This window comes from Gallinula chloropus, assembly GCF_964237585.1.
Source record: "Gallinula chloropus genome assembly, chromosome: 30".
In the NCBI taxonomy this organism is placed as follows: domain Eukaryota; kingdom Metazoa; phylum Chordata; class Aves; order Gruiformes; family Rallidae; genus Gallinula; species Gallinula chloropus.
In genome coordinates this window covers 419,267-430,086 of record NC_140115.1, presented here as the reverse complement: position 1 = coordinate 430,086, position 10,820 = coordinate 419,267, and the positions used below count along the sequence as shown (strand labels likewise).

The 10,820-nt window shown below is 50.7% G+C and overlaps 1 pseudogene across 1 annotated transcript; it reads left to right on the top strand.

Moving 5' to 3' along the window:
• The first annotated feature begins 6,528 nt into the window (after positions 1-6,528).
• LOC311202399 (olfactory receptor 14A16-like) lies at positions 6,529-7,453 on the top strand (annotated as a pseudogene). The gene has a single exon. The product of its transcript is annotated as an olfactory receptor 14A16-like (transcript).
• Positions 7,454-10,820: the final 3,367 nt, after the last annotated feature.

Here is a 10,820-nt window from a genome sequence, read left to right as displayed (position 1 = left end):
TTTGTTCCTTGCTGAGCAGGGCTTGCACAGCATCAAGGGCTTTGGACTAATTTTGCTCCAGAAATGAGTCAACTGGGAGTGCACAAGTGCCGGGAAGGGGACAGAACAGGCCCAGCTGATCATAACTGACCAAAGGAATTATCCATACTGTATGATTACAAGAGTGAGCCCACTGTTGTGTTGCATTTTTTGTCTGCAAAGGTGGCCTGGTTTCAGCCAGGATAGAGTTGATTTTCTTTCTGGCAGTGGGTGCAATGCCGTGTTTGGGAGTTCAGATGAGAGCAGTGCTGATAACACAGGGATGGTCGAGTTGTGTCCAAACAGTCAGGGACTTGTCAGGTTTTTATGCTGCCCTGTTTCCGAGAACACGAGTTGCACCCAGGGAGCTGGGCGGGGACACAGCCAGGACACAGCCAGGTGACCCAAACTGGCCAAAGAGCGTATTCCATTCAATTGTGTCATGCTCAGATGATGGCTGGAGGGGAGAGGATCGTGCAGATGCAGGACATGGAGTTTTGGGGACTGTCCAGGTTCGGGACAGCTCTGAGCTGTTCCCCCTGAGCTGTGAGGTTCAGTGAGAAACTGCACTGTGCAGCCCCAGTTTGTATATTGTGCTACAAAGTCCTGTTGTTGTTGTCAGTCTCTCTCTGCTGGCCCAGTAGACTGTTCTTATCCAAACCCACGATGTTTTGGGGGTTTTGGTTTCCTTTTTTCTCCCTTCATCCCAGCCATAATCCACCCCCCACACCGTGTTGAAGAGAGAGAGTAGCTGTGTGGTACCCGGCCCTCAGCTGGGATGAAACCATGACCAAAGGTTCCAGCACAACACCCGCACATCAAGGCAGCTCAGACATGATGGGTGGAGAACCGGGCACAAGAAGTATTTGGTCATTCCAGGGGATGCCATAGCAGTCAGAGGTGCTGAACAGGGATCTGGCCATGAGCACATTGGGCTGCACTGGGAGGAGCATGGCCACACAGACAAGGGCCCTTCTTGTCCATCTGGATGCAGCACTGGTGAGGCAACTTCTGGAGCAGTTAGTCCCGGTGTGGGGCTCCCCAGTCTGGAGAAATGAGGAGGAACACTCATGTGGGCAGTAAAAGTATGCCAAGTTACAATGAGGGGTCTTGTGTGGAGAGGTTGAGTGACCATTGCTTCTTTAGGGCGGAGAGAGGGGAGGCGAAGGGAAGCCCTGTCTGTGGTATGTGGAAAGCACATAGGGTATCAAATCCACTGAAACTGCAGCTTTGAAGTGGGTTTGAGGATAAAGAAATGTCACTGTGAGGACAGTGCTGTGATGCAAAAAGTCACTCAGAGGAAGTGTGGATGAGCTGGTGGCTTTGTGCTTGTGGGAACAGCTGGTGGGGAGGGAGAGACATCGGAACAGGCAGGGACATCATGGGGTGAGATCAAGGTTGGGAAAGGTGCTGGGTGCTTGCAGCCTACAGGGAAACAGGCACAGGTGTGGGGCAGTGTGGGATGGGCTGTGGTGCAGATGGCCAAGGATGCCAGCCAGGATGAAAGGGTCTGATAGTAATGAGGTCTTTGCCCCCTTAGCTGTGGCTGATGTCCCTGCCACAGAGGCTTCAGAGGAGACACATTGTCCTCATGGCCACAGAGCATTGTTTTCCCCTTGCACCCACCCCAGGGTAGGCCTCCATGAGTCACATCCCTGTCCTTCCCTTGGTGTCACACTCCCCACATCCCAAGGAAGACCCCTGAGACACAGGTGAGGGTCAGGATCTCCCTGCCCAGGTGTTGGGGGTCAGCGCTTGGCATTTCTGCTTCATCAGGGTGTCCTCAGCATCAGAGCTGCCTGTGCTTTGCCTGGGTTTGTCCTCATGGCCTCCAGTTGTCTGCTCTAACGAGCTCATGGGGAGTCTTTGTCTGTAGTGACTGTCGGTGGGGCCTGTAAATGCTTCAGGGTACTTTGGGCATTATTCCTGACTAAACATCTGGAGAGGTTTCATCATTCTTCTCTTGCTACCTTGAGGTCTGTGGACTCAGAATAAAACACACCATGGGGCTCATTAACATCCAGAAAGCCCTTACAACCATGGCTCTTCAAGTCATTTTCTTTAAAAAAAATAAGCCTTGTACAACTAATTGGAGAGGTTTTATTTGAGTGATGAAAACTTCAAAGGAGTTTCACAATGTAGGATTTTTTCTTAGGAAAAATGTTTCTGTCACATCTCAGATCATGGAAGAAAGTTCAGCAGCATGCTGCAATGGGAGCTGGTCCAGAGGTGTCTTAAAGAGATCTGGACAGCCAGGAAAAGCAGTCTCCTTAGACCCAACCCTGCATGGAGAACCTTGCCCTTCCCCAAGCCCAGCAATTCCCTCCCTGTCCTCCTGGGACTCCCAACACTTTTCCTGGCATCATCTGTGCTCACAGGCACAGACAGATTTCTCTGACAACAAACAGCAATTCAACATGATCCAGTTTAATAACCATGAAATCTCTCTCCTCAGCTGCCTGCTACGGCCAAGCAGCGTGTGGAGGGGGTCAGCTCTCAGAGGAGATTCTCTCCCAGAACAGTTTGAATCAGATACATAGAAAGGTCACTTATCAACACACTGACCTCTGACAGAACAGTTCATTAGACTTCTAAGAGATGGGACATTTCCAACTCTCTGAAACTCAAAGGAAGAACCAGAGAGCTGAACAGCATCTGAATGTCCAAGAGCAAGAGGAGGTGGAATCCTGTGATCAAAGTGAAGTGCACACATTCAGCCAGTCTGCTGAAAAGATGTCCTTAGGCATGGCTGTGTCATCAGGAGAGGGTGAAACACCTGCCTGACCAGGGACATGAAAGAGCCAGACTGGTGGTGATGCAGGTACAGGGGAAGGGGAGTGTTTCTATGCAGCCCAGTAGCAGCCCCAGTATCCCTGAGGCTCAAGGTTTTCCTTAGAAAGGGAACAGTCCTAAATTTGACAAATGCTGCTTTTGGGCTCTTCCCTGTCCTTATTCAAACTCCTGAGCCTCTTAATGTATATTTTCTGCCCTGTCCAACTAAGAAGGGGAGTAATAGACTGACTTTGGTGGGCGTCTGCCCTCCAGCCAGGACTAAACAACAAAAATATTAAGAACAGAAGGAGGGCCAGGGCGGATCTCCCACCTTTATTGAATGGGGGAGGAACTGTTGTGGTGGAGGATGAAGAAAAAAGGCTGATGTCTACATAGTAAAGCCTTCATCACTGTCTCCACAGCATCCTCCTGGAGAAATCTGAGCACCTTACCAGGGAGACATAATGCAAAGAGAGCACAGCTTTTTGTTACAGAATGTCTGCATCACACAAGACCATGAGATCCTGGGTTAGGAATGGGATAAATGTGAACCATGTTAGTATAGAAGAGATTCCCTTGAAGCCCCTGGTGAAGTCCATGGTCAGTGAGGTTGTTCCTCCACCGCCCATTCTGGATGATGTGGAACACTGATTCTACCTGCAGCCTGTAGACATCCCCACACTAGGGCATGTGGAGACACCTGAAGGAGGCTGTGACCTCATAGGAAGCCTGTGCTGGAGCAGGTTTGCTGGCAGGGCTGAGAGGACCCAGGCTGGAGCAGTCTGTTGCTGAAGGAGGGCAGCCCATTCAAGTGACCCACCCTGGAGCAGTTGGTGATGATCTGAAGCCATGTGGGAAGGACTCACATCGGAGGAGTTCATGGAGGACTGTGTCCTGTGGGAGGGACCCAAAGCTGTAGCAAGGGGAGACTGTGAGGAGTCCTCCCATGAGGGGGAAGGAGCGGCTGAGACAATGTGTGATGAACTGACCCCAATGCCCATTGGTGGGGGGTGTTTTAATTTATTTTTCTTTCCCATTCCTCTGCTCTCTTTGATTGGGTAATGAATTAGATGGGTTTATTGAGAGTAACTCAGGAGAGTGACCACTGCATGATCTCTCCCTGTCCTTATGTTGACCTTTTGTTACATCTCCTCTCCCCTATGCAGCTGAAGAAGGGGAGTGATAGAGCAGCTTTGGTGAGCACCTGGGTCCACCCACTTCAACAAGAGGTTGAAGAGGAAGAAGTACATGGGCATGTGGAGTCAATGGTCATAGGCTACAATAATGATCATGAAACTCTTGCCCAGGAAGAGCCAGAAGTGCAGGAGCTGCAGCTCCCGTGTGTCTGCAAATGGCAGGAGGAGGAACTGGCTGATGGAGCTGCTGTTGGACATCTGCTGACTCTGGGTATGGAAAAGTGTTTTCCGAAGTAAAAGACAGGAGTGAGGAGAGATTTATGACAAGGAAAATGAAAATACTTGATTTGCCTCTCAAATACCCAGGGAGAGCAGAAGCCTCACATATGGGGTCCTAAAGAGTCATTCCTGGTGTTCAGATTTGAGTACAGCAAATGTGGGTGACATGCACTTTCCATCTGATGAGGCTCACTCTAATGGAGAAGAGTTAATGACAACTTGCCTCCACCACCAGTAATTCCTAAGGGAGCTGGGATCAGCAGCTCCCATACAGAAGGTGCCTATATGTGCCACCAGAACTGGGACAAGTGGAATGGAAACTCCAATGGGTTTGTGGCAGCCATAGGTCAGAGCAGTAAGTCCTTCCAGCCCCAGGGCTGCAAAGCAAGGATGAAGGGTCTGGAGTTACTCAACTGACTCCCTTCCATTCACAGGGGGAAAGAGACCCCTCCTTGTCCCTTCCTGTGGGTCGTGTCTCATAGGGAGACAAGGCAAGGTGATTCTTCTGCCCAACTCTGGTTTGACCAGGAGAAAGGACTCTGACGGACAGAAGGATTGCTCCCCAGACAAGGGAGGGAACATTACAAAGGACTTCAGTATCTTTCCAAGTTAGTTACTTGGACCTCCAGAGACACAACGAAGGAGGACAGAGGGGATGGAGTACATGACAGCTACACCTGCTCCTCTGGTGGGAGCTGGGCTGGGCTCCTGGGATGGAGGGAGCTCACTGCAACCCAGCAGCAATGACAAGAGACAGCTCTGCCCAGGAGCAGCTCCTCTGCCAAGCACACAGGGCTGGGGACACTGCCTGTAGGCATCAAGGGGAGACCTGAGAGGCTGAGAGAGCTGATGGATGCTGAGAGCTCACTGGAGGAGAAATATCCTCAGCACTCTACCTGTGAGAATGTCCGGGGTATGTCTGTGGGTGCAGGGCAATGCAGGTTCTGTTCCTGGAGGGATCTCCTAAAGCTGGGACATGGGGCAGTGTGTGGGGTCTGTCAGGAGGACAGGTTCTCTGTAGGACCAGAAAGTGCTGCCTGGAAGGGATGCCCTTCTGCTGCATCAGAGGGACAGGGCAGGACAGCTGTCTTCTCCTGGGCATGGCTGCAGAGGTGTGAAGCAGTGTGTGCACCCAGGGGTGCCCAGTGCTGTCTGTGTGAGCATTGTCCCTGCACCCTGCGGCTGTGATCATGGGAGGGACTCTGCTGCTGCCAGGGTCAGCACTCAGCCTGCCTGGTGGGCTTTACACAAGCATAGAGACAGCAACTATGGGTTATAGGAGTGACCCAGGGAAGGTCATCATAAGGTCCTTCTGCTACAAGAAAAGGCTGCCTGGGTCAGCTTTGCTCCCAGCTCCAGCTGATCCTTGAGAAATTCCAAAGGGAACTTCAAGAACAACATCAAGGAAGCATTTTCTTGCCAGGCAGAGTCTTTGCTTTGACTTTTCCTCTCCTGTGGGCTGTGCTGAGTGTGGTGTATTAGAACTTATTTCTCCTCTCAAGAATGTCCACATCAGAGGATTTCCTGATGTCTGCACACACAGAGGTTCCCAGGGCAGTGCAATGATGCCAGGAGGGGGTTGCAGAGCAGAGGTGAGCACAGGGCAGACTGGATCAGTTCTGTGAGCACAGAGCAGGATGTGACATGGGCAGAGAGAAGAAGCTCCAGGGACAGCTCCAGGCAGCAGAGACATTGTCAGGGAGGGAGAATAAAGGAGCTGCTCACCAAAATGCTCTGGCAGTGCGGATTTGGGACGTCGCTGATATACCCCACAGTGCAGACACTGATGTTGAACAGGGAACACCAGGGTGTGATCAGAGAGCACCCAGCACAGGGCAGTTGAGACCAGGGCTGATGGACAGAGCAGCTCTCCCCACTCTGCATTCAGGGGAAGGTTTCACTGGCACTGCAGCAGCAATGTCAGGGAGTTCTGACAGCAGAAACACTCTCAGGTACAGGCAGGTGAAAAAAAGCTCCAAAGCTCTGCTCTGCCCTTGGGTGAAACTGGAGTGAAAGTGCTGAAAAGCTCCTTCCTATCCACAGGGGATTTAGTCTGAGATCACACCATCCTTCAATTTACTGACTGCTGCAAGGCAGGACTGAGTTCTCAAGAGCCCACAGCTGACCCTCCTCCCAGCAGTGGCACGCTCGAGCCAGCACAAAGCAGACCTCCCAAAAGGGACCTGACAAAATTCTCCCTGAATACAGAGAGTCAACCTGAGGGCATTCCATAAGCAGTGGAAGGGATTTTCCTCAAGGAAAGATTCCCTAATTTCTCTTTGCCTTTTCCTTTTGGACAGGTCTCCACACTTGATAGCAGCAGATGTCCAACAGCAGCTCCATCAGCCAGTTCCTCCTCCTGCCCTTTGCAGACACACGGGAGCTGCAGCTCCTGCACTTCTGCCTCTTCCTGGGCATCTACCTGGCTGCTCTCCTGGGCAATGGCCTCCTCATCATCAACCATAGCCTGTGACCACCACCTCCACACCCCCATGTACTTCTTCCTCCTCAACCTCACTGTTACTGACCTTGGCTGCATCTCCACCACTGTTCCCAAATCCATGGCCAATTCCTTGTGGGACACCAGGGCCATTTCCTACACAGGATGTCTGGCTCAAAACTTTTTCTTTTTGTGTTTGATTGCCACAGAGTACTGTCTTCTCACTGTCATGGCCTATGACCGCTACATTGCCATCTGCCACCCCCTGCACTACAGGACCCTCCTGGGCAGCAGAGCTTGTGTCCACATGGCAGCAGCTGCCTGGGCCAGTGGGTTTCTCAATTCTGTGCTGCACACAGCCAATACATTTTCAGTGCCCCTGTGCCATGGCAATGCTGTTGACCAGTTCTTCTGTGAAATCCCTCATATACTGAAGCTCTCCTGCTCAGATGCCTACCTCAGGGAAATTGGAGTCATTCTCTTCAATGTGTGTTTAGTTTTTGGGTGTTTTGTGTTCATCGTGGTGTCCTATGTGCAGATCTTCAGGGCTGTGCTGAGGATCCCCTCGCAGCAGGGACGGCACAAAGCCTTTTCCACCTGCCTCCCTCACCTGGCCGTCGTCTCCCTGTTTCTCAGCACTGCCCTTTTTACCTACCTGAAGCCCTCCTCCATCTCCTCCCTTTTTTTGGACCTGGTATTGTCATTTCTTTACACAGTGGTTCCACCAGCAGTGAACCCCCTCATCTACAGCATGAGGAACCAGGAGCTCAAGGATGCCGTGTGGAAACTGATGACTGGATGTTTATAAGCAGCAATAAACTGCTCATCTTCTTCCCCATATCACTGGTCATGTAACTCACATTAGGACCAGTCTGTATTTAGTATTTTAGGATTTTTAGGTGCTGTGGGGCTTTTTCCCTCTATTTTGTCTCTGATGTAATAACACCTTCATCCCATTCCTCATGCAGTATCTCTGGTCTTGTTTTACTCAGACATGGCAGCAGAAGAAACATTCCCCTTCCCCTGTACCTGGCTCACCACCGGTCTGCCTCTTTCATCTCCCTCGTCATTCAGGTGTTTCCACTTCTCCTGACGGCACAGCCATGCCTAGGGACATCTTTTCAGTAGACTGGATGGATGTATGCACTTTACTTTGACCACAGGATTCCACCTCCACTTTCTCTTTGTTCACTGAAATCCCAATCATCTCTCTGGTTTCTGCTTTGAGTTCCAAAGTGTTGACAAGTGACCTTTCTATGTATTTTATTAAAACTGTTCTGGGAGAGAATCTCCTCTGAAAGCTGAACCCCTGCACACGCTGCTTGGCTATAACAGGGAGCTGAGGAGAGAGATTTCATGGGTATTAAACTGTGTCCTGTTTAACTGCTGTTTGTGGTCAGAGAAATCTGTCTGTGCCTGTGAGCACAGATGATGCCAGGAAAAGTGTTGGGAGTCCCAGGAGGCCAGGGAGGGAACTGCTGGGCTTGGGGAAGAGCAAGGTTCTCCATGCAGGCTTGGATCTGAAGAGACTGCTTTTCCTGCCTGTCCAGATCTCCTTAGGAGACTGACACCCATTGCATAATGTGGCTGTCACTGCTTCTATCAACTGAGCCATGACAGGAAATAGTCGTGAAGAGAAAATATCCTCCATTGTAATATTCCTTTGAACTGTTCATCATTAAATACCTAACTGTAATCCAATTATTTGTAGAACTCTGGATTTTTTTAATGAAAAGGACTTGAACAGATATGCTTTTTAAGGCTTTCTGTACTTCCATGAGCCCTATTGTATATCTGCTTCTGAGTCCATAGACCCCAGATACTAAGAGAAGAGTGAAGAAACCTCTTAAAATGTCAGTCAGACCTAATGCCCAAAAAACCTCGAAGCGTTCATGAGCCCTACTGTGAGCCATTACAGACAAAGCCTTCCCATGAACATCTTACACCTCACAACTAGAGGCCATGAGGACAAACCCAGGCAAAGCACAGGCAGCTCTGATGCTGAGAACACCTTGGCTTGGTCTGATGAAGCAGAAATGCCAAGTGCTTATCCCTAGCCTCTGGGCAGGGAGATCCTGACCCTCACCTGTGTCTCAGGGCTCTTACATTGGATGTGGGGAGTGTGATGCCAAGGGTAGGACAGGGGTATGACACATTGATGCCTCCCTACTTTGAGTTCAAGGAGGCAATGATGTTCCATGGCCACGAGAACAATGTGTCTCTTCTGAGGCCTCTGCAGGGACATTAGCCACAGCCAAGTGCTGTGATCTCATTTCTATCAGGCCCTTTCAGCCTGGATAACACCCTTGACCTTCTGCACCACAGCCCATGTGACACTGCTCCACACCTGTGCCTGTTTCCCTGCAGGCACCCAACCCCTTTCCCCACTTTGTTCTCACCCCACCATGTCCCTGCCTGTACTGCTGTCTCTCCCTCCTTGCCAGCTGTTCCCAGATAAACCAAGCAACCAGCTCATCCACACTTCCTCCAAGTAACTCCAAGCACCACAGCACTACCCTCAGAATGACATTTCTCCATGCTCATAACCCATCTGCACCTCTAGTTTTAATTGCCATTAATTTGAAAAGGAACTTTCAAGCTCTCTGAGCTACCCCTACACTCTCCTCAGACTCCCCTTCCCCAGGCTAAAGAAGCCCGGGTCTCACAGCCTCTCCACACAAGACTCCTAACCCTATCTTGGCAGAATTTCTCTCAACCTTGTGACAGTTCCTCCACAGTCGTCCTGACCGACCCCCCACCCCCCACTCCTGGACTCTCTGCTGGTGTCCACACCAGTGCTGAGTCAAACTGACAGTGAGTGCCTTTGCCTGGGTGGCCGTACTGCTCCCAGTGCTGTCCAATGTGCTCACGGCCAGGTTCCTGTGTAGCAGCTCTGGCTGCTATGGCATCCCTCAGAAGGCCTAAAGCCTCCTCCTTGACACTGCTGCTCCACCATTCATGTCTGAATTCCCTTGATGTGCGGGTGTTGAGGTTTAACCCTGCTCACTGATGATGTCATCATGCATGGGAGATTCTTTTGGGCAGTTGGCACCAGCTGCCCTGGCAGTCCTCAACCACAACAACCAGTGCTCCCTGAGCTTATTTTCTAGTGGAGCAGCACGCAAATCTGGAAGGGCCTTTATGCTGTGCAAGCACTGGGCAGCAATGAATAGATTATCATGTGTCACCAATGCTGGATTGGTCACAAAACAGGACGACGTGTTGGTTCCACCCCCTGTTCTGGTTATCCCCTGATGCAGAACATCACAAGATCAGAAGGAGCAGATCAGCTTTGGTTGGAAAATTTCTTGAGGTTTCTCTTTGTAAAACCACGGAGGGTTTTGCCAGGGTCTGCTGGAAGTGAAGCTCCGATGTGTCAGTGGTTAATGTGTGAGTGTAGAAGCCTCAGCTGACTTGTGGTGCCTCAGCAAGAGGCATTAAAGGACATGATAGAAAATAAATAGAGGAGAGAGTGCTGTAAATGCTTGTGGTGGTTCAGCCCCAAACAGTGGCTGAGCACCACATACCACTGGCTCACTCCCAGAGGAGAAAGAGACAGAGCCTCTGTCGGTTGGGATAAGGAGAGTTCACTGAAAAAAGCACCATGAAACTAGAACAATAAACAGCCCATGAAACTCATGAACACTCATACCCGGTGAGAACACAGAGTACCTTACCCACCTGAGGATTACAGAGTGCTGCAGGACAGGAGGACCAACCCAACACCCCAGCTGCACTCAGACTGCCCTGGAGGCACCCAGGAGTGGTGCCCAAACCAGCTCCTTTATGGAGAAGTGATGTCAGGTGGTGTGCAAAACAGCCAGGGCTAACTCAACCTCCCCAATCAGCCAGCACAGGTGAGATAACTGCGGCCTGACCAGAACCAGGACAATATCCACCCCTTTTTGCACACCATCTAAATCATGCCCAGAAGGGTTTGCCTCTGCACTCCCAGTCACTTTGTTTCCATTGCTGCAACCACCCACACAGGGCATTGGCCACCATCCAGGAGTGAGTATAGCGGTAGAATTTTGGCCACTTTTCTCATCTGGCAATGTTTAAAGCCAGCTGGCTGGCTTGTACCTCTGAAAACTTGCCCTCTAATCTTGTTCATCATATTTGCTGTTTACTTCTTTCAAAAAAAGGCTGAGCAGTCCCTTCAAGAGGATCACAGG